The following is a 22,949-nucleotide window of genomic DNA, read 5'->3' as shown; positions in this document are numbered from 1 at the left end:
AGGGCAAGTAAATGTTATATAGGGTCAGCTCTGTCTCCTGTTGTCTGCTTGTTCTCTCTCACCACTCACCCCTCTTGCCCCAACTGTCATTTCATTTTTTATTTATGCTGTCATTTGATTTGTTCCTCTTCCCTGGTGGGGGTGGCAACCTTGACTTTGATAGTTCAGTTCCTCCAGAGATGAGGGACGGTTTTTCTATAAGGGAAACTGATTTTCCTTCAGTCAAAGGGAACAGTTCTCGTTTCTAACATCCTTTAGATCTATTTTGTGATCTTCAGTAGTACCTCTTTATAGTTGATATTCTGCTAGTGTCAGGGACCTTACGTGCTGAACTGCAGAAACCTGGGATGTTGGCATGAATACCTGGCTTTGTTCCCATTTAATCCCCCATGCTGTCCCCACCCCAGCTTTACTTTTTTTTTTTTTTTTAATGAATTAAGTTTTTTCTTAGGCTTGGGAGGCAATTGGTTTAAAAGACTCTTATCTGTTACCCCCTACCCCACCTCACCCTCCCCAAATGTGACATGTAGAGATGATGTTAATTACCTTGATCTTTTCACAATGATACATACATGTCATACATACACATATGTATGACATATGTATGTATATGCATATACACATATACATATATGCATATATGTGATATATGCATGATATATATGTGCATACATATATCAAAAGATTAAGCCATATACCTTCAGTATCTACATTTTTATATGTCAAAGATGTCTCAGTAAAGTTTAAAAAAATGTTCGTATCTATCTTCAATTATTATATACACTATTATCTTAAAGTGGAGCTTCCCTCGTGGCTCAGATGGTGAACAATCTGCCTTCAGGGCAGGAGACGTGGGTTCCATTCCTGGATCAGGAAGATCCCATGGAGAAGGGAATGGCTTACCCGCTCCAGTATTTTTGTCTGGATAATTCCATGAGCAGAGGAGCCTGGTGGGCTACAGGGGTCGCAAATTGTTGAGCACGACCGATCAAATGGATGGCCCTTTATCATTTGTACCCTTAGTCTAGGCTCTCAAACCAGGGTGATTTTGAACACCCTTTCCTTCCCTGGTCTCTCCCCTCAGGACCTTTGGCAATGCCTGGAGACATTTTGGTTGTCCCACCGGGAGGGTCTGGAAGGAGGGGGAGAGCAGTGCTGCTGGTATCTAGAGAATAGAGACAAGGGTGTTGCTGAACATCCCACAATGAGGAGGGCAGCCGTCCACAACAAAAAATGATCTGGTCCTAAATGTGTCTGTTGCCAAAAAATCCTGGTTTTGGCCGAACTAGTTCAGGAAACCCCCAGTTTGGGAGAATTAGGCCTGCCCACCAGCTTTGATGGTAGCAGTCAAGCAGTAGTAATGTTTCATGTAGTCTTAGGCTCAGAATGGAAAGTTTTGAACTAATAGCTCTTGAGTACTTTTTTCCCCTCCTCTGTCTCTTTGGTCCCTTTCTTTTCAGCTTTTTGCTTTTCATTCTCCTCTACTTTTATGGTGTTAACAATTAGGTCAGGGCTTTGTGGTTTGGAAGGTCCCTAGCATTGAAGACTTGAACTGAAGTCGAAACATATTTAGCTATTTGATAGGGTGCTTGAGGAGTGAAGTCCCTTGCTAAGGAGAGCTGAAGAGCAAGGTGGTTAAGCATATAGACAAGAGTCTAGACTGGTTTTTATCCTGCCTCCATCAGTAGCTAGCTGTGTCACTGTGGACAAATTACCTAATCTCACCAAGCCTCAGTTTCTTAATCTGTAAAGTGGGAATAATAGCAGATATCTCATTTTAAAAGCAGGTTTATTGAGATGTGACTCATATTCCGTACAGTTCACCTGATGAAAGTGTGCAGTTTATTTTTTCCTAATATGTTTGTAGGTGCAACCATTGCCACGATTTTTGCTCTTTGTCTTTTATAAGAGAAACCCTGAATCCATTAGCAGTCGATTCCAGTCACCCCTTATCTCATTAATTTTAGGTATAAATCAGGCCAAATGCTTACCCTGGTGATTAATATGTAATATTTAATTTAAAAACTTTTTAACTTGGGGCAGAGAGACTATTTGTGGCAAGACCATTTGTATCACTTTAGAGAAGGCAAAGATGGATAATTTTCTGTTGAATGGATATTTACATGCTATACTATCCAAAGAAATTGTTTTCAGATATAAAGATGAAAGATATTCCTTCATTTAAAAGATCTTTATTCAAGTAGGAAGAAAGAGACATATTTTAAAATACTAGTTATACCAGTTATAATTGTAAGATAATTATAAAATGAGGTAGAATAAGTGCTTTCAGGAAGGTATAAAAATTATTGAAATTGGAAATTTGATAAAGGGAGATTTGGTTAAGAGTATAGGAACCTTGAAAAACTTCTCTAAAGTAGAGACCATTCTGGCCAAGTCTTAGTTGATAAAATATGGGACTTTGGCTCTGTGAAGACCACCTGAAGAATGCTGGTTTTTGAAATACTGGTAGTATCCTCATAATGTTTTTTTTTTTTTTGCTGCCTCATGCTGCTCCCAAATGGTTGCCTCTGGTAGCTACACCTGCATTCTTTTTTAAAAGATAACTTGTCTATTTTTTGCTTAGACTTGAGGCTTGTGGGATCTTAGTTCCTGGACCAAGGATTGAGCCTGGACCCTCAACAGTGAAAGGACTGAGTCCTAAGCACTGGTATTCCTAATCTGTTCTGAACTTGGCAAATTACCTAAGTACAAGAAATAAACAAGTGTGTAGTGAGAGCCTGGTGTCTGTGAGAGCAGGATGTGATTATGTGGCCATGCTGTCACTTTGAGTTAGTTGCCTTTTTAGTTTTATTCTCCAGGTTAATTGCGTGTATAGAATAAATAGTTCCTCGGTAAATTAGGCTCATATAAAATGTTTTCTTTTTTTCCTTCCAAGGCTTCCGTAACCTTTCTTTTCAGTTTCCTGTCCTTTTTCTCATGCACCATCAGACACAGCACCTCCAGTGCATGTCCCAGCTGAGCCGCACTGCTGTCTCCTTTAACATCTGGTTAACACAGGATATTTTTGTTTTTTGAGAGTTAAATGACTAGATTTGTATCAAGTCAGTAATCTGAGTGTTATCTTGACCCCTCCATCTCCTTTACTTCTTAAATCAAATTTGAGTTACCAAATCCTGTTGATTCTGATACAGTAGTTTCAAAGTCTTTTTTTTTTTTTAAACACTATATATGCAGTAATACTTCAAAAGTAAAAAAGCAAAAAGAGACTTACAATAAAAAGTCTCTTACCTGTATCCTTCCTCATCTGTATATTTCCTAGACTCCTACAGTAGTTTACCAATATTATTGATTTCTTATATTCTTCTGAGGATTTAAAAAAATACAGCCCTGTACAAACACATTTATCCCACCCCATTCCTTCTCTTACCCCAACACACGTTTTACACTAATGCTGGAAACTTTAACTGCTTTGCCTTTTATTTTCCTCACTTAACAGTACACCCTGGAGACCTTCAGTATCAGTATATAAAGTGCTATATGTGTGCTCTGTCCCTCTCCACAGCTGCAGTGTTCATTTTGTTTATGAACTGTGATTTAACTAGCCCAGTGATGTATATAGTAAGATTGTTTCTAGTTTTTACTATTATAAAAATACTGCATGAGCAACCTTGTACCCCTGTTATTTTGTGCATATGCAGGCATGTCTGTAGATTCATTTCCTAGAAGTGGAATTGCTGGGTTAAAGAATAAATGAGATACAATTTTGATAGATATTGTCGCCCTTCATAGGGGTTGAAACAATAATGTATGTGTGAGAACACTTGTTTTCCCATAGCCTTGTCATTACAGCATACAGTCCAGTTTTTTGGGTTTTTGCCAGTATAATAGGTGAAAAACGATACCTCAGTGTAGCTTTCATTTTTTACATTTCTTGTGAGTGAAGTTGAGCATCCGTTCATTTGTTTGGGCCATTTTGAGCTTCATTTTTTTTTCTCTGTGAACTGTCTGATCTGAATCTTTAGTCATTTTCCTGTCCATTTTGGGGATTCTTCAATTTCTCTTCAGTCCATGTGCCTTGGTTGAATTTTTAAAAGGAAACAACTTGCTTGTTGCAGTTGTCCTCTGACAGATTGCTTCCATTTTTACTCCCTTCTAGGCTTTCTGTCATTCACACTGTTAGCAAAGTGATAGTTCTAATTGCAAATTTGAAAGCATCATTCCCTTGCTTAAAACTGTCGAGTGGCTCTTCACTGGCTCCATAGCCCAAGGGCCGTAGCGTTAGGATGGCACCTCATAGCTTCTCCAGCTCCCAGAACACTGGACTGCTCCTAGCTCCTTGTCGAGTTCGACCCTTTGTCCGTGTCTTTGCGTGGGGTATTTCTCTGTTTATGATGGTCCGTTCCTGCTTGTCTACATGTCCACAGTTGGCGCTTGTCATTCTCCACCCAATGAAGAGGCTTTTCTGTCGCCTGAGTCTTCGCTCAGGCCCCTGTGTATACCCTTATAATGGAAACCCTCGCATTGTGTACTGTTACTAGGTGTGTATTTCTTTGCCCTAGATTGTTACCCTCTTGAGGGCATGAACTTACGGACTTACGGAACCTAGCCTAGTGTTTGGCACATAGATGATGAGAGATAATTACCGAGAACCCATTGATACATGTATACATACACTACATGTAGACAACCCAGGACAAAGGAAAAAAAAGGAAAATTAATACTATGAACTCATTTATTTAAAAATTTAATTTTTACATTGAGATATTTATTAAATACAATAAAATGTACAGACCTTAGTTGTTTTAGATGTGACTTTTAGGTGTGACAGTTGTACTCATGTAACTGGTAACCAAAGGATGATAAAGCATTCTCATCTCATCCCAGAAAGTTCACTGGTTACCCTTTGCATTCAGTTCCCCTCTCCCCCAAAAACTCTGAATTCTAACATTGTAGGTATTTTGTTTGGTCCTCGTACAGTGTCTTCTTTTCTGGTATCTAGCTTTGTTTGTTTAACATATATTTCCAGACGCATCTGTGAGGGTGGATGTGTCAGAGTCCTTTTTATTGCTGAGTAATATGCCATTGGATGAATGTGTCAAGCTTATTTTTTCTTCTGTTGATGGGTATTTGAGTTATTTTCAGTTTTTTCATTTTTAAGAATAAGGCCTGTATGGATCTTTTTGCAAACATGTTTTTATTTTTCTTGAGTCAATTACTAGGATTGGAATTGTTGGTTTAATGCACAACAAAGGAAACTATTAGCAAGGTGAAAAGACAGCCTTCAGAATGGGAGAAAATAATAGCAAATGAAGCAACTGACAAACAACTAATCTCAAAAATATACAAGCAACTCCTACAGCTCAATTCCAGAAAAATAAATGACCCAATAAAAAAATGGGCCAAAGAACTAAATAGACATTTCTCCAAAGAAGACATACAGATGGCTAACAAACACATGAAAAGATGCTCAACATCACTCATTATCAGAGAAATGCAAATAAAACCACTATGAGGTACCATTTCACGCCAGTCAGAATGGCTGCGATCCAAAAGTCTACAAGCAATAAATGCTGGAGAGGGTGTGGAGAAAAGGGAACCCTCTTACACTGTTGGTGGGAATGCAAACTAGTACGGCCACTATGGAGAACAGTGTGGAGATTCCTTAAAAAACTGGAAATAGAACTGCCTTATGATCCAGCAATCCCACTGCTGGGCATAACAGAATTGAGAGAGACACGTGTACCCCAATGTTCATCGCAGCACTGTTTATAATAGCCAGGACATGGAAGCAACCTAGATGTCCATCAGCAGATGAATGGATAAGAAAGCTGTGGTACATATACACAATGGAGTATTACTCAGCCATTAAAAAGAATACATTTGAATCAGTTCTAATGAGGTGGATGAAACTGGAGCCAATTATACAGAGTGAAGTAAGCCAGAAAGAAAAACACCAATACAGTATACTAACGCATATATATGGAATTTAGAAAGATGGTAACAATAACCCTGTATACGAGACAGCAAAAGAGACACTGATGTATAGAACAGTCTTTTTGGACTCTGTGGGAGAGGGAGAGGGTGGGAAGATTTGGGAGAATAACATTGAAACATGTATAATATCATGTATGAAACGAGTCGTCAGTCCAGGTTCAATGCACGATACTGGGTGCTTGGGGCTGGTGCAATGGGACGACCCAGAGGGAGGGTAGGGGGAGGGAGGAGGGAGGAGGGTTCAGGATGGGGAACACATGTATACCTATGGCGGATTCATTTCAATATTTGGCAAAACCAATACAATATTGTAAAGTTTAAAAATAAAATTAAAAAACAAGCAGATGTGTGTTTTACTATGTAAAAAACTGTTGCATAGTTTTTTGGAATTTTCTCTTAAATACTCTTCACTGTGACTATGTTTTCTAGTTGCTCCACATCCTTTCCAGTACTTGAATGATCTTTTTTTTTTTAGATTCATTTTTGTTCATGCTGGGTCTTCCTTGATGCGTGAAGACTTTTCTCCAATTGCGGCGAGTGGGGAATACTGTCCAGTTGCGATGCGCAGGCTCTTCATTGCTGCGGCTTCTCTTGCTGTGAAGCAAGGGCTCTTGCACACAGGCTTCAGCAGTGGTGGCGCGTGGCTTAGTTGCTCCAGGGCATGTGGGATCTTCCTGGATCAGGGATCAAACTTCTGTCTCCTGCATTGGCAGGCACATTCATTATCACTGAGCACCAGGGAAGCCCATGGTCATTCTTTTAAATTTTGGCTATTTAGTGGATGTGAAATGGTATTTTGTGGTTTTATTTTGGATTTCCTTGCTAGCTAATGATGTTTCATATGGTTGACAATTGTTAATAATTTTGTAGAATACCTCTTAAGTTTTTTGCATATTAAAAAGAATTGGTTATCTTTCTATTATTGATGTGTAAGAATTCTTAATATAGTCTTGATGCAAGTTTTTTGTAGCATCAATGTCCTGGGAGTGTTTTCTCCCAGTTTGTAAGTTTGTCTTTTCCTTACCAGTGTATTTTGATAAGCTAAAGTTTTTAATTTTGATGCAGTTCAGTTCTTTTTCTTTAATAGATTTGAGTTCTAAGAAGCTTTTGCATACTCAGAAATCATGAAACTAATTTCCCTTGTTTATTTTAGAAATTTCATAGTCTTATGGATGGGGCTGTGGTCCATCTTGAACTATCGTGTGTTGTGTGAAGTAGGGATTGAGGTTCATTTAAAAAAAATATCCAATTTCAACATCATTGTTGGAAAATATTTTTTTGTTTTGCTACACTGAATTGCTGTTGTGTTTTGGTCTAGGATTGCTTGTGCACACATGTGGATCTGTTTCTGGACTCAATTTTGTTTCTTTGATCTCATTGTCCCCCTATGCTAGTATTATTATTATCTCTGTTGCCATAAGTCTTGAAATCAAATTGTGTGAATCCTCTAATATTCTTTGGCCATCTAGTTCCTTTGTGTTTCTATATAAATTTTAAAATCAGTTTGTGAATTTTCTATGGAAAAAAAACTTTTTGGGATATTGATTGGGATTGTGATTGTGTTGCTCTAGAATTACATTTAGGGAGAAATGACCTGTAACAATATTGAATTTGATAGTGAGCCTTTAACATGGTTTCCCTTGATCCCTGCCTCCTTGTATTTGCACCCTTTTGTATTTACCTTGCACATGATTTTAGGGTTGGTCTGTGTAACCTGTAGAATATGGTTAAAGTCCCTTCTGAAATTAGATTATAAAAGGCACAGCGGCTTGTGTATTGGTCACTTTCTGTCTCTCGTTGCTAACTGTAGGAGAAACCAGCTACCATGTTGTAGAGAGGCCCACTGAAATTTTACCCTACTCGCTAGTTAACAGGTTAGCCTGCTGCAGTTTCATGGATGCTGATAGAAGGCATACGAATCTTGGGTCTGAGTCGGAAGACAGGTCATTGTCACAGCTACTGTAGTGGCCTGGGTGCTGTGAGCATTTTTGCACCAGTTCCTCAGTCTCCAGATCACACTTCATGTGAAGAGGATCGGATGACAGCTGCACATGCAGAGCTTGCATTACAAAGGAATTCTGAGCATAGGGCACCTGGACATTTTTTAATGCACAGTAAGCATACCTGCTATTTGCTCTGAAGGAGACTTTATTTTCCCAATCTTTCCCAATCTATAAACATCTTTGGAAAGCCGGGAACAAGGGGCAGTGAGATCCTCAGCTGCAAGTGTGCAGAAATGTGAAAGACAAATGGAATATTGTCTCCCAACATCCTTGTGACCAAGGACTGAGGCTTTCTCTTGGAAGCAGATCCTCTGGCCTTCAGTTGAATGTAGACCCAACTATAGTTTGCAACCTCCTGAGAAACCCTTGAGCCAGACCCACCAGCTAAGCTGCTTCTGGATTTCTGACCCTTGGAAACTGTGTGAGAGAATAAATATTTTCAACTGCTAAAGTTTTGGAATTTATTACACATCAGTGGCTGATTAATACAGTTGTTTACCTTTCCTTTTATTGGGTCATCTTTTTTGATATGTACTGTAAACAAATTTTATATACATGTATGTATATATACAAGACCTCTACATCAGTGGAGTAAAATAGGTTTTTCTGTATCAATATGTTATGGTAATACACTTATTATGTAATATAATTTTGTTCATGTAACATTTTAATGATCTTCATAGAGATCTTGCAGTTGTATTTATTCCTGAAGATTTTTCTTCTTGATGCTATTTTCTAAATTTTATTTTTTGCTGCTAGTATGTAGAAATACAGTAGTTGTAACAATTCTTGTGTGCATATACTTTGACCATGCTGAACTAAGTTCCAATTGCCTTTTTGTGGCTTCTTTAGGATTTTCTCTGCAAAAATAACCACATCTGTGACTAATAAGACAGTTTTACTCCCTTTTCTCCCATCTTTATAAGCTTTTTATTTCTTTGCCTTACCTTATTGCTGTATCTAGCCTTTTCAATTTAGTGTTGAAGAGAAAGGGTAATAATAGTCAGTCTTGTCTTGTTCCACATCTTAAGGGGAAAGCAGTATCTTAACATTAAATAGAATGTCAGCAGTGGTTTTTCTGTAGATTAAAAGAAATCACATTGAGGGTGTTCCTTTCTATTTCCAGATTACTGATATTTTAATTTTTATAGATGGGTGTTGAATTTTGTCAGATGTTCCCCTTTTTCATTTACTGAGATGACTTTATTCTGTTATTATGGTGAATTGTATTTATTTATTTTTGAAAGTTAAACCAGTTGTGCATTCCTGAGTTAATCTTATTTGGTCGTAAATATATTGTCTTTTTATCTGTTTCTGAACTTGATCTGTTAATATTTTGTTAAGGATTTTGGTGTCTGTGTGTGGGAGGAATGTTGGTCTATGATTATCATTTTTTGTAATGCCTTTTGATAACATGTTTCGCTTTCTAAAAGAATTTTTGTTTTCAGAAATAGTTTATATATGACTACTGTTATTTCTTTAATGTTTGGTAACCATGTAGGCATGGAGGGGTTTTATGTTGTGTGGCGGGGAAATTTTTTTTAACAGATTTCATTTCTTTGGTAAATATATAATTACGTTGTTCAGTCACTAAGTTGTGTCCAAACTCTTTGTGACCCCATGGACTACAGCACACCTGGCTTCCCTATCCTTCACCGTCTCCCAGAGCTTGCTCAAACTCGTGTCCATTGAGTTGGTGATGCCATCCAACCATCTCATCCTCTCTTCTCATCTTCTGCCTTCCGTCTTTCCCAGCATCAGGGTCTTTTCCATTGAGTCAGTTCTGGGAGCTTCAGCTTCAGCATCAGTTCTTTCAATGAATATTCAGGGTTGGTTTCTTTTAAGATTGATGGTTTGATCTCCTTGCTGTCCAAGGGACTCTCAAGAGTCTTCTCCAACACCACAGTTAGGCATCAGTTCTTTGGTGCTCAGCCTTCTTTATGGTCCATCTCTCACATCCATACACGACTACTGAAAAAACCATAGCTTTGACTAGACCGACCTTTGTCAGCAAAGTGATGTCTCTGCTTTTTAATATGCTTTCTAAGTTTGTCATATAACTTTTCTTCCAAGGAGCAAGTGTCTTAATTTCATGGCTGCAGTTACCATCTGCAGTGATTTTGGAGTCCAAGAAAATAAAGTCCGTCACTGTTTGCATTGTTTTCCCATCTATTTGCCATGAAGTAATGGGACCGGTACTCTTGCCTGGAAAATCCCATGGATGGAGGAGCCTGGTAGGCTGCAGTCCATGGGGTGGCTAAGAGTTGGACACAACTGAGCAACTTCACTTTGACTTTTCACTTTCATGCATTGGAGAAGGAAATGGCAACCCACTCCAGTATTCTTGCCTAGAGAATCCCAGGGATGGGGGAGCCTGGTGGGCTGTCATCTATGGGATCGCACAGAGTCAGACACGACTACAGCAACTTAGCAGCAGTAGCAGCAATGGGACCGGATGAAATGATCTTAGTTTTTTGAATGTTGAGTTATATGATTATATGGATTTTCTGTCTTTTTTTTTCTACAGGCGGTATATATGTATCTCATTTAGGTTATCAACCCTCTTGGCAGAAGGTTTTTAATTTTCCCTTGTGATCCTTTTAAATTTTGTAGGAGCTGTTGTGACCCCTTTTTAATGCTCTTTTTCCTTGGTCATTCTTGCTATGAGTTTAGCAATTTGATTTCTTTCCACAGCTTTTGGTTTCAATAATTTAATTGACTTGTGCCTATCTTGATAGTTTCCTTCACTCTTATCTTCTGTTGGCTTAATGTATTCTTTTAACCCCTGGCTCCTTAAGCTAGAAATTTATATATTTAATTCGGAAACTTAGATGTTTAAATTTGAGTTCTTTTTTTAAATAAGCACTTAAAAAGTTATATTTTCCACACATTTCTATATATTTTCATTATCAGTTCAAACTATTTTCTGATTTCCTTAACTCATGAATTTTTTTAGAAGTGTGTTGCTTAATTTTCAAATATTTTGGTTTTTCCCAAATAGCTTGTGTAATTGATTTCTTTTTTTGGCCACGCTGTGTGGCATGTGGGATCTTACTTTCCTGACGACCAGGGATTGAACCCGCACTCCCTGTAGTGGAAGTGTGGAGCCTTAACCACTGGACCACTGGGGAAGTCCCTGTAATTGATTTTTTTTAATGTATTTCTGTTGTAATTACAGATTAAACTCTGAAAAATTTTCATCTTTTAAAATGTGGACTTATTTTATGGTGTGATATATGGTCTTATATAATTAAGTCAAGTTGGTAAATAGTAATAATTGATATTTGAGGTCAGAAAACATCCTGCAAGGGGCAGTATAGGAAATATTTTAGGTTTTGTGAATTACACAGTTTCTGTTTTAACTACCCTGCCCTTGTAGTGCAAAAGTAACGTGGCAATATGTAAATAAATGAGTGTGGCAGCATTCTAATAAAACTTTATTTACAGAGATGGGTAGCGGTCCTGTAGTTTGCTGCACCTGATTTATTGCCTATGAATTGCTTTATAATCATTTCAGTAGCTGCGAGAGGGGGGTTATTAAAATTAGCAAATATAACTGTGGATTTATTTTCTTCCAATAACTTTGTTGGCTTTATTTATTAATTTATTCACTTAATTGATTTATTCATACCATTTCCCTTGTGTTTACTATTTATATTCATGGTGTATAATTTTTGATTATTATATGTTTAACCTGATTGTGTCTTTGTTTTTAAAAGTATGTTTCTTTTAGATAGCATATATTTAATGGATTTATTCCTTTCCTTCCTTCCTCCTTCCCTCCCTTAATAGTAACCATATCTAATAATCTCTGCTTCTGAGTGGAGGATTTGGTAACATTACATTTAATGTTATTTATATGGTTAAAAGTCTTCCATATTACTCTGTTTTATCAGTTTGTCTCCTCTCTTCCTTCTCTTACTGCCCACAGTTCTTTTATGTTGATCAGATTTTTAAAAATAAATTGCCATTGGGCTTTTTAAGCTGTATGGCTTTGTATAAGTGGCTGCTGTAGGGATTCCAGTATTCATGATTAGCTTTTACAGTTCACTTACTATTAACATTATTCCACTTGATGTAAAATGAAAGAACCTTAAAAAACGTAATTACATTTAACTTTTGTACTATTGGTATGTTAACTTTTGCTTCAACACATTGCTATTTTTGCTTTAGTCATTTGCCTTTTTTTAGGGAGAGAAACGAGAGTCTTTTTAATTACATAATTATTTTGGATTTTCTTTATATGTATAGATCTAAGTTTCATTTGATGTCATTTCCTTTCAACTTGAAGAATTTTCTTTTAACACGGCATAATGTTTAGGTCTAGTGATTAAAGTCTTCAGCTTATGTATGTTCACACACACACACTCAGAGTAGATATACATACATTTATTAAGAGTAAATATATTACTCTTACATTTTTATAATTATAATTTAAAATTATATTACTCTTAGTAAATGTTTATATATATATATATTTACTCTCATTTTTTGAGAATATTTTTGCTGGATGTAGATTCTGGGTTGACAGTCTTTAATTGCTTTAAAGATCCTTTTTTAATTGTCTTCTGGTATCCATTACATCTTTAATTTTTGACAGTTTGATATTCTTTTTTCTTTTTCTCTCATTTGTTACTCTGCTTAGAGTTGAGCTCATTGGATTTGCAAATTGATTTTTTCACCAGTTTTTTGACCATTATTTAAAATGATTTTTCTGCCTCATTCTCTCTTCTCTTTGAGATTTTTGATCTTTTGCTTAAAAGTACTATGGGGGGCTGCCCTGCTGGCTCAGTGGTAAGATGATCTTCCTGCCAATGCAGGGGACACAGGTTCAATCCCTTATTGAGGAACATCCCACATACCTCAGGTCAACTCAGCCCGTGCACCATGACTGCTGAGCCTTTGGTCTAGAGCCCAGGAGCCACAACTGCTGAGCTCACTCACTGCAACTGCTGAAGCCCTTGTTCCCTAGAGCCTGTGCTTGGCAATGAGAGAAGCCACCACAATGAGAAGACTGCGTACTGCAACCTGAGAGTAGCCCTTACAGCAACGAAGACCCAGCACAGACAAATAAGGGAAGTAAAATTATTAGGAAAAAAAAAATGTACTATGGGTCTGTGAGTCTCTCTTGTTTTTGATTTTTTCAGTCTTTTCCCCTCAGTTCTTCCAGTTGAGTGACTTATACAGATTTGTCTTCACAGTCACTACCTCTTTTTTATATTGCTTCTAATATGCTGTCAAGCCCATTCTCCACCCCCATATATTTATAAATACTTAATTTCCAATTTCATTGAGATGTAATTGACAAGTAATATTGGATAAGTGTAAGATATATAGCATGATACGTATGTATATATTGTTAAGTCATTACCATAGTTAGGTGGGCTAACACATCTGTCATCTTACATAGTTAACATTACTTTGTATGTGTGGTGAGAATATTTAAGATTTACTCTCAGCAGCTTTCAAGCACACAGTACAGTATTGTTAACTGTAGTCACCATTCTGTACATGAGAGCCCCAGAACAATTTATCTTGAAACTGAAAGTTTGTACTCTTTGACAAAAATCTCTCCATTTCTTCTCACTCCCCCTCACCCTGTCAACTCTGTTTATATGAGTTCGAATTTTTAGATTCCATGTAAAAGTGAGATCACACGGTATTTATTTTTCTGTCTGATTTATTTCACTTAACATAATGTCCATAAGGTTCATCCCTGTTGTACAAAATGATAAAATCTCCTTTTTTGTGGCTCATGTTCTCTTGAATATATACACAACATCTTTATTCATTCATCCACTGATGGATATTTAGGTTATTTCCATGCCTTGGATATTGTGAATAATTTTGCAGTGATCACAGGGATGCAGATATCTCTAAACCCACTTTAAAATAATGTACTTTTCAGTTCAAGTATTTCATTTTTTAAAAAATATCTTTTGGCTGTGCTTGGGTCTTCGTTCCTGAACTTGGACTTTGTCTAGTTGCAACGAGTGGGAGCCCCTCTCTAGCGGTGGTGCGTGGGCTTATTGTGGAGCACAGCCTCCAGGGTGCGTGGGCTTCAGAAGCTGTGGTACACGGGCTCAGCAGTTGCTGCCTGTGGGCTCTAGAGCACAGGCTCAGTAGATGTGCTACACGGGCTCAGTTGCTCCTTGGCAGGTGGAATCTTCCCAGACCAGGGCTTGAACCTGTGTCGCCTGCATTGGCAGGTGAATTCTTTACTTCTGAGCCTCCAGGCCACCAGCCTCAAGTACTTCATTTTTTAACTATTTACATTTATCTATTGAGATTATTGTGACCGTGCTTTCCATTAAGTCTTTGAACAAATTTATTGCAGCTTAAAGTCTTTGCTTGTTAATCCTTTCCTCTAAATTGTTTCATGTTTTTTAAAATTCATTGCTTTTTTCCCGTTCTTGACAGTAGGTCACATTTCCCTGCTACATTTCATGTCTAGAAAGTTTTGATTGTAGAGTGGACACTGTGGATGATTTATCTCCAAATTCTCTTTTCTTCTGATGAGTGTAATTAACTAACTGCTTGATCACCTTGAGCTTGTGCAGACTCAGATGGGTCTGTAGAGCACCTGAGGTGTTTTTAAGCCCTCATGACTTGGCCAGGTTCCTGTCTCCTCTGCAGTGTGAGCAGCTGAGATTGCTGCTCAAAGGCTCTTTTAGCTTTCCTCTTGTTTCCATTGGGCTCCTTAGAGTCTTCTGTGAGCATACTCAACTCAGGGGTCAGTGAGGAATTGGAAGGAGTTTGTATTAGTTTTTGAGGTTTCTGCTTCTGTGACTCACTCATTTTCTGAATTCGCCCTCTAAATTTTTAACCACTCTGTGGCCATGACATTAATAAGCCTGCAGCTTTTTGCTTGAGTTCTAGTAGTCTTGTGCCATTGTAGATGGGGAGTACCCTCAGGGAAAAAGCTGTGTAACTTTGAACCTCTTCCAATGTACTTCCCTTCTTTCAGTGGTCAAATTTCCAATTTCTTCCTACTCTTGGTGCTTTCTTCTGCCTTCAAATCATTTTTAAAAGTATTTTACCCAGAATTTTTTTAATAATTGTTTTATGAGGAAGGGTTAATGAGTTGATAAAAGCTGTTAGAATTCTTCAGACTCATTTTCATTCATTTCACCTGGCCTGAAGCACAGTTGCTGACTTAACACACACCTTGTTTTAGGCCTGTGTTTTTAGAATAAGATAGAGACTCACAGTATTATTACATCATGTATTTGGATTAAGTAGGTAGTTATTTAATGAAAAGCCTGGAGCTGAACAGTGTTTGCAAAAACTTGTGAAAGGGACAGCCATATTTCTTCTGCTGTTTCTTTTCCACTTTCTTAGCACCAGCCTCTGATAGATAGCAGTGGAACCCAGGACTAGGTACTATTGGAAGAAAACGTGGTTTTCAGGTGTGTTTGACTTTTACTTCTCTTGGTATTTATAAAAAAAAAGTACTGAAATGTGTTGACCTCTTTGCCCAAGGGACTCTCAAGAGTCTTCTCCAGCACCACAGTTGAAAAGCATCAATTCTTCTGGCCTAGCCTTCTTTATGGTCCAGCTCTCACATTTGTATATGATTACTGAAAAAACTGTGGCTTTGACTATACAGGCCTTTGTTGGAAAACTGATGCCTCTGCTTTTTAATATGTATCTAGGTTTGTCATAGCTTGTCTTCCAGGGAGCAAGTTTCTTTTAATTTCATGGCTGTAGTCACCATCCGCAGTGATTTTGGAACCCAAGAAAATAAAATCTGTCACTGTTTCCACTTTTCCCCCATCTGTTTGCCATGGAGGGGTGCGACCGGATGCCATGATTTTCTTCTTTTGAATGTTTCCCAGTTGTAGGAACTGGTTATATACACTAAATCTGATGCTGGGCTTGATGTCAGCAGGGCTGGTAAGTGGGAACTGAACACGGACATGGAGTGATGGAGAGTAAGGTTAACCTGGAACTACAAAGAATTTTCGGAACTTATAGAAATGAGTTGAAACCTGTGAGCCCAGACTTGAACCTTCATGGCTCTCACTGCCTCCACACCTGTAACCTTGATGATGTAGGTATCCTGCAGTAGGTGTGATACACCTAACTGTGCAGATGCACAAAGGCCTGCCTCAGTATTACTTGGCAAAGGAGAGATGGGGATCTGACAGAAGCTAGGAAAACTGTAGGCCGGTTGCCGCCCTGTGCCCATGAAGGTGAGCCAGAGATCCTTGACAATGTGTGAGGGCTGCCATAACCCCTGAACTTTAGCATTCCAAACCTGGTGGCTGCTTTTCTTTTGTCTTCTGTATCTCGTGGGGATTGATTTTTTTTTTTTTTAAGCCAATTCTATATTGTCAGGGTATATTGTCACCCTGCTTTTTTAACTTACATGCAGAATACATCATGTGAAGTGCTGGGCTGGATGATGTACGAGCTGAAATCAAGATTGCCGGGAGAAATATCAGTAACCTCAGATATGCGGATGACACCATCCTTATGGCAGAAAGTGAAGAGGAACTAAAAAGCCTCTTGATGAAAGTGAAAGAGGAGAGTGAAAAAGTTGGCTTAAAGCTCAGCATTCAGAAAACTAAGATCATGGCATCTGGTCCCATCACTTGATGGCAAATAGATGGGGAAACAGTGGAAACAGTGACAAGACTATTTCTTTGGGCTCCAAAATCACTGCAGATGGTGACTACAGCCATGAAATTAAAAGGAAGAAAAGTTATGACCAACCTAGGCAGCATATTAAAACGCACAGACATTAATTACTTTGCCAACAAAGGTCCATCTAGTCAAAATAATGGTTTTTTCGACAGTCATGTATGATTGTGAGAGTTGGACTATAAAGAAAGCTGAGCGCCAAAGAATTGATGCTTTTGAACTGTGGTGTTGGAGAAGACTGTTGAGAGTCCCTTCAACTGCAAGGAGATCCAACCAGTCCATCCTAAAGGAGATCAGTCCTGAATATTCATTGGAAGGACTGATGCTGAAGCTGAAACTCCCAACACGTTGGGCACCTGATGCAAAGAACTGACTCACTGGAGAAGACCCTGATGCTGGGAAAGATAGATGGCAGGAGGAAAAGGGGTCAACAGGGCGAGATGGCTGGATTGCATCACCGACTCGATGGATGTGAGTTTGAGCAAGCTCTGGGAGTTGGTGATGGACAGGGAGGCCTGGCATGCTGTAGTCCCTGGGGTTGCAGAGTCGAACACGACTGAGCAACTGAACTGAACTGAACCAAACCCAGAACTGTGAAAAATGTATTTGGAAAAATATAATTGCTACCCAGCAAGTTAAAAAGCCATCACAGACCATCCTTTGTCACCGTGGCACCAATGCACACCTCTTTTCATCGTATTTATCTTACAGATAAAGACAGTTGTGAAACTATACTTCTGGTGAACGTAACTCAACTATCCTTTGTTCATCTGATAACATACAAATCCTCTCTTTAAGAGAGAATACAAAATCTCTTTATCCATAGGTGGGTTAATTTCCTTTCTACCTGTGTCACATTTTCTACTTAACTTCCTGTAATTCAGATACCAAGATATGATATGTGATTAGGTACTATCAGATGATTATCAAAAGGGAGATAAATCGGTTAATATAAGTAGAAATATTTTGTATCATAAGAATACTCATTAGAATTTTCATTTCTACAACTAGTCATGTTGTAGTAGTTGCTGTCTATAATTACTTTCTGCTGTCACTCCGTATTCCCTCTCTTGGCAGTATCTCAGCTCATGGTGGTTTCTTGCCTGATGGTTGACTCTTCAGTCATTCATCAATGAATGACTCTTCATTCCTTAAGGGTCTGGGTCATTAGCAGTCCTGCCTGATTGTTTCCATTGACTTTAATCACAGTACATGGAAATACTAAGTGGCCTCCCAGAGAAACTCCTGCATTCCAGACATACTTTCTGGGAGCCCCTCTTGTGTAGTAGGCACTAGACTTCCCCTTGATTGTGAGGTCAGTCACCCTAATCGGTTCTGTAACCCCTTCTTTGTTTGTTGATTCATTGGCATGAATAACCCAAAGTGGCTGGGTGGCAGTCTTAACTTCCAGTTTAATGGAATCATTTCTGCATTCTTTGGTGGAAACTAAAATCTAACAAAGGAACAGTATGGCCATAGATGCATATAGGTGGCTAAGTGATGTGGTGTGTTATGTGTGTCAGTGATTTGGGAAGCAAAGTGAATTAGTTTAGAGTGACAGTTAATACAAATTAATATAGGCACATATCATAATACTTGGGGAGTTAATCAGGATACCCTGTACTAAATATTTATTTTGAAAGAAGTGTAAATATATTCAAAATGTGCATTATTTTTTTTCTTTTTTACTTTTCACTATCCAGTATTTAATAATGGACTGGTGGTTGGTAACAGTTGAGTTCTGAATCTAGATCTGATATACTTTTTAGATTTTTTTACTTGTTTGTTTACCTCTAGGGTGAGACTTACATTTACTATTTTGAGCTTTTATAAATTAAAGAATACAGAACAATGAACATAAATGACTTCATTTATTTTCACAACTGAAAATAGTATAGTAGCATTGTGTGTCATATCTACTCTGAAACTAGAAATTATAATAATGCAGTGATTAGGAGGGTGAGCCTAGAGTCAGACTACCTGGCTTTAAATTTCATCCCTCAGTTCAGTTCAGCCGCTCAGTCACATCCGACGCTTTGCGACCCCATGAATCGCAGCACATCAGGCCTCCCTGTCCATCACCAACTCCCGGAGTTTACCCAAACTCATGTCCATTGAGTCGGTGATGCCATCCAACCATCTCATCCTCTGTCGTCCCCTTCTCCTCCCACTTTTAATCTTTCCCAGCATCAGGGTCTTTTCCAGTGAGTCAGTTCTCTGCATCAGGTGGCCAAAGTATTGGAGTTTCAGCTTCAACATCAGTCCTTCCAATGAACACCCAGGACTGATCTCCTTTAGGATGGACTAGTTGGATCTCCTTGTAGTCCAAGGGAGTCTCAAGAGTCTTCTCCAACACCACAGTTCAAAAGCATCAATTCTTCAGCACTCAGCTTTCTTTATAGTCCAACTTTCACATCCATACATGACTTCTGGGAAAACCATAGCTTTGACTAGACAGACCTTTGTTGGCAGAGTAATATCTCTGCTTTTGAATATGCTGTCTAGGTTGGTCGTAACTTTCCTTCCAAGGGGTAAGCGTTTTTTAATTTCATGGCTATAGTCACGCTTATCCTAAGTTTCAGTTAACTATTGCTCTGTAGCAATCCCCCCACCCCCATGTCAGTGGCTTAAAATGAGTGTGTGTGATTACTCATCAGAGTGCGTGTTATTACTCATAAATCTGTAGGTCACATGGATGGTTCCGATCATCTGGGCTAGATTTGGCTCATTTCAGCTGAGTTGATGTCACCTAGGATAGAGAGGAAACAAGTAGACCTCACCCTGGGAACTGACACAACATCTTTTCTGCCACGTTCTGTTGGTTCAAGTCAAGTTGTGAGGCCAGACGACATTCAGGATATGGGGAAATCAGCTCTACCTCTTGGTGGGGGGAGCTGCATTATCACATTGCCAGGAGTTGGATCTAGGAGGGGTGGAGAATTGGAGCCATTTTATAGTCATTTTACCATACAACACAACCATGCACAAGTCTCTTCATCTCTTCGAATCTGTTTGCTAACCTGTAAAAATGGCTAGGAGAGTAATGATTCTTTTTGAGACTATTTTGAAGATCAGATAAAATAGTCTGTGTGAAGTGTCTTTGGTTGTGTCTTGATGTCTGCCAATATGTGCTCAGTATATGTTTATTATTATTGTTTGGTAGTAAGTGAAAGTAAAAGTTGCTCAGTCGTGTCCGACTTCTTGCAACCCCCATGGACTGTATCCTGGCAGGCTCCTCTGTCCGTGGAGTTCTCCAGGCAAGCATACTGGAGTGGGTAGCTGTTCCCTTCTCCAGCGGATCTTCCCAATCCAGGGACTGAACCCAGGTCTCCCACATTGCAGTTAGATTCTTTACCATCTGAACCACCAAGCAAGTCATGGAAGGTAATAATTGGGTGTGTGGTATTTATGACTTAAAATACTTAACAATAATCCTATGATGCTATCATTATTTCCTTCTTATGGCTGAGGAGACAGACCGAATTGCTTAAGTTACCAATATGCGAAAGCTTGTGGTAGACCCAACATTTGAACCAACATTTTTTTTGTTTTCACCCTGAAAGCCTAGTACTTGACTTTGAGAGCCACTACAGTGGTAAAACATGTGGCCTCTGGAGCTTTGTTAGTCCTTGTCCCACACCTTATGGGCCTTTTAGCCTTGGGCAAATTACTTAACCTCTTTATGCCTCACTTTCTAGGAAAGGAGATTTCATACCTTGGTCACATGGTTGCTGGTGAGGATTAAATGAATTAATAGATGTTAACTGTTTAGAACTAGCTCAGGCTAGGTAGGTATGAAGTATGTTGTTATTCCTTTTCCTCTGCTGTGTTTAGGCTGAAACTGTAAAAACTTTTCAGTTGAAAAGATTAAATGAGACTGAAATTATCACCCTTTTCTTTTTAGAGCCATCTAATTTTTTCATGAAGTAGTATTGACCTTTATGGTTAGTTTCTTAATACACTAATTATGGATTTTACTAATGTGAATTGGTTTTATAGGGATGGTTCAATTTGAGGAAAAACTATTCCACAGTATTTTGTCTCCCCCCTACCCTTTCCATTCGGAGCTTTTCTTGCACAGTGTCATTCATTTCTATGGTTTCTATTCAACGTTGGTTACCCTCAAATCAACATCTGAAGTTTGACCTTACTCCTGATTTTCATTCCTTAATTAGTTTTTCTTTTCTCTCCATTAGTTATTAAAATTAATTTTTTTCCTCACATTGTCTCCTCTCCTGTATGCTTATTGCTTCCGGTTTAGTGTAGCTCCTCCTATTTGTTGTTGTTTCTTTTCTTTTTTTAACATCTGACCTTATTGTTACTCTGAGAACATCTTAGTTTTGTTTTTCTTTTCACTTGAATATATATTTATTTTAGAATGCGGCAGTAACAGTATGATAATAAACATGTACCATTACAAACTTGTACCAAGAAGCACACAATCTTTAAAGTGTGTTGTTTTTCACAAGTAATTTAAATATGGCATTATTATTTCGCACTAGAGTCAAAGATGAAAGTTAGGTTCTTCAGCTTTGGAGCATTTAGTAACATTGAAATGATTGTCTAGTCAGGCAGAGGCAAGAAATTCAAATGCAGTTTTTTTCTCTTCTGCTGGTTCCTTTGCAGTAAGATCCATCTTCTCACGTGAGAAATCATTAATAGGGAGACCTTCAACAACCTTCTAGGTCTTATCCTTGATTGTAACAGGGAACGAGTAAAGGAGATCATCAGGAATACCATAGGAGTTGCCATCAGAGATAATGCCCATGGACACAAACTCTCCCTCTGGGGTTCCAAACCAGATGTATCTGACGTGGTCACAGATGGCTTTTGCAGCTAATGTGGCACTGGGCAGTTTCTGCACCTTGATGACAGCAGCATCATGCTATTGCACGGCCTTGATGAATTCTCCCTTGAGCCAGCTGTCATCTTTCAGAGCTTCATAAACACCAACTTCCACTCCTTGCAGTTTTACCTTGGCATGGTTGACATCTGGATACTGAGTTGAGGAATGGTTTCCCCAGATGATGGCATTCTTTACATCATCAGAAGTCACTCCAAGTTTAAGAGCAGTCTGAGCTTTAGCTCGGTTGTGATCCAAACGAGTCAAGCAACTGAAGTTGTCCTTCGGGATGGATGGCGCTGACTTAGAGATAATCAGGCAGTTAGTATTGGCTGGGTTTCCCACCACCATAGCCTTAACTGACTTCTTGGCATATTTGTCCAAGGCTGCACCCTGGCATTTGAAGATTTTCATATTTGCTTTGAGTAAATCTTTCCACTCCATGCCATCCCTTCTTGGCATGGAGCCCATAAGAGTGGCCACATCCAGGTCTTTGAAGGCAATCTCTTCTTTGTTGTGATGACATCTTTCAGGAGGGGCAGGGCACAGTCTTGTAGCTCCATCAGGACACCCATTATGGGAGTGATAGCCAACAGCCGAGAATGATAAGCCATTCTTTACTGAAGACAGATCCATTTCCAATACTGTACAACAGTGAATATGCAATTTGAACAGCTCCTCCAGTCACAAGGACTCGGATTGGTTCAGACATGATTGGGAAGGGCATGGAGACTTCTGCACCTGCCAAATGAGCCTCAGGCAGTCGGGTCACCTCTGTCCTGGAACCAACTCACATCTTAGTTTTGACTGGCCTCAGAGGTGGAAGCTCTTGGAGAGGACAGCCTCCCTCTCTTGGTAGTCTCTTTCTGGCATTTTTCTTTGGCCTCCTCCATTTTCTTGGCCACAAGTTTAGCATATTCTGCAGTCAGCCTTTATTTTTCTTGGTACACTGTTCCCTCAGGGTAATATACTGATGTTTGTGTTGCAGAACATGTGAAATACAGACACTGACTCTTGTGTGCCTTGGCCCTAAGTTTCGGACCCTGTTTGTTTGGGGGCTTTCTCACAGCGTGCTTGAGAGCATTATGGTCTTTAGAGAGATTGAAAAGTTTGGTAATTCTAGCAGTTTGGGAGTTCTGTTTTGGTTCCCAGTTGTTGAGCCACAGCAGTATCAGTGCCTGCAGGAATATTCCTTTTCTCCCTTTAAAAAAAAACGACAAATTGAAAACACTTAGATGGGTGTCCACAGTGTAACCCTGAACATGTTTGCACTTTCTTTCCGGTCTTCTTGGTCTTTGCAGGACTGCCCATTAGTAGCAGATGGACATGGCCATAGGTGAAAAAACGTGGAAACCTGTTTGTCGTTCCCACCACTGACTTGCCACAGAACTAACCCTTGCATTCTTCCCCCAGAGCATTAGCAGCAACTTCTGTGACTACACGTGTCTCATAAAGTACAAAGTTCACTCTCATTGTCTTCAATGAGCTTTTGGCATCTAATG

At 38.9% G+C, this 22,949-nt stretch overlaps 1 protein-coding gene and 1 pseudogene across 8 annotated transcripts in view; one reads left to right on the top strand and one right to left on the bottom strand.

Moving 5' to 3' along the window:
- The window catches only part of PDS5B (PDS5 cohesin associated factor B), a 185,508-nt gene that overhangs the window by 5,893 nt on the left and 156,666 nt on the right, over positions 1-22,949 (top strand). The gene's annotated exons all lie outside the window — the stretch shown is intronic.
- LOC147361569 (malate dehydrogenase, cytoplasmic pseudogene) lies at positions 21,172-22,164 on the bottom strand (annotated as a pseudogene).

Source organism: Bos grunniens, chromosome 12 (genome assembly GCF_055505025.1).
Source record: "Bos grunniens cultivar Pamir isolate PY7600 chromosome 12, Bosgru_T2T1.0, whole genome shotgun sequence".
Taxonomy (NCBI): Eukaryota; Metazoa; Chordata; class Mammalia; order Artiodactyla; family Bovidae; genus Bos; species Bos grunniens.
Note: the sequence above shows the minus strand (reverse complement) of the source record. Positions and strands in the feature narration are given on the sequence as shown.